This window comes from Epargyreus clarus, unplaced genomic scaffold (assembly GCF_041222505.1).
Source record: "Epargyreus clarus isolate Ecla_fem2 unplaced genomic scaffold, WU_Ecla_fem_2.2 ptg000007l, whole genome shotgun sequence".
NCBI lineage: Eukaryota > Metazoa > Arthropoda > Insecta > Lepidoptera > Hesperiidae > Epargyreus > Epargyreus clarus.
In genome coordinates, this window is record NW_027332215.1 from 399663 (window position 1) to 400569 (window position 907).

The following is a 907-nucleotide window of genomic DNA, read 5'->3' on the forward strand; positions in this document are numbered from 1 at the left end:
ATTATTGAAACATACAGAACTGGTTTTCATGGGATTTTATCTCGAATATAGGATATAAGTGGGGCAATTAGGCAATAAGTACTATATGTTTGCAAGCTAAATGCAGCGATCAAACGCGACACGCCGCAGACGTAAAGACGCTTGTCGCGGCTCAAGTAATCTATGTCGCGGCTATACAGTCGTTTAGGAAGGGAAAGGGAACATAAGGACTGAACATACGTGTACATAACCTGTGGCTCCTAATTTAATCGTATGCACCTATACACGAAAAACAAAAACCGTTATAGATACCGCAAACGAAAGCAGCAAGTCTTTAAACGCAAAATACAATCATAAAAATGCGAATGGTAATAGTAACATGTCTACTATGGCCATTTTACTGGGTTCAGGTCAGAGTCAGCGGAGCCCGAGTCCTCGAACACGAATGACTAATGAGTTAACGTTTAATGTACAGTACAGTACAATTATTATATGCGCTATGTAAATAAAAGTTGCCGGATGTGTGGCAAAAGGTTTCCATTCGTCCGCTATGAGCAACCTTGACACGCTAAAAGGTTGCACGGCGAGGCGACAGACGAACGTGCTTGAGGCTATATGTTATGGACGCTGCCTTTAGTACACAGCATAGGTACTGCTTATCTAAAGTATTTTGAGGAATGAAGGCAGCAAATGAACATGTATTGAAGGGTGGTTGGAACATGATTCCAAAGCACCAGACGATAAGTGGGTTCTGCCGCATATGGACATCTGTAATGACATATATGACTACAGTCTACCATTTAGAACACCTGAAATAAGTACATATATTTCCCCTTGACACCAGCATGGCAGCGCAAACTTGGAGGTATAAAATTGCGCAACTAGAAAAACATGTACGATGTCATAACCAAAGGTAAATAAAAAGAAA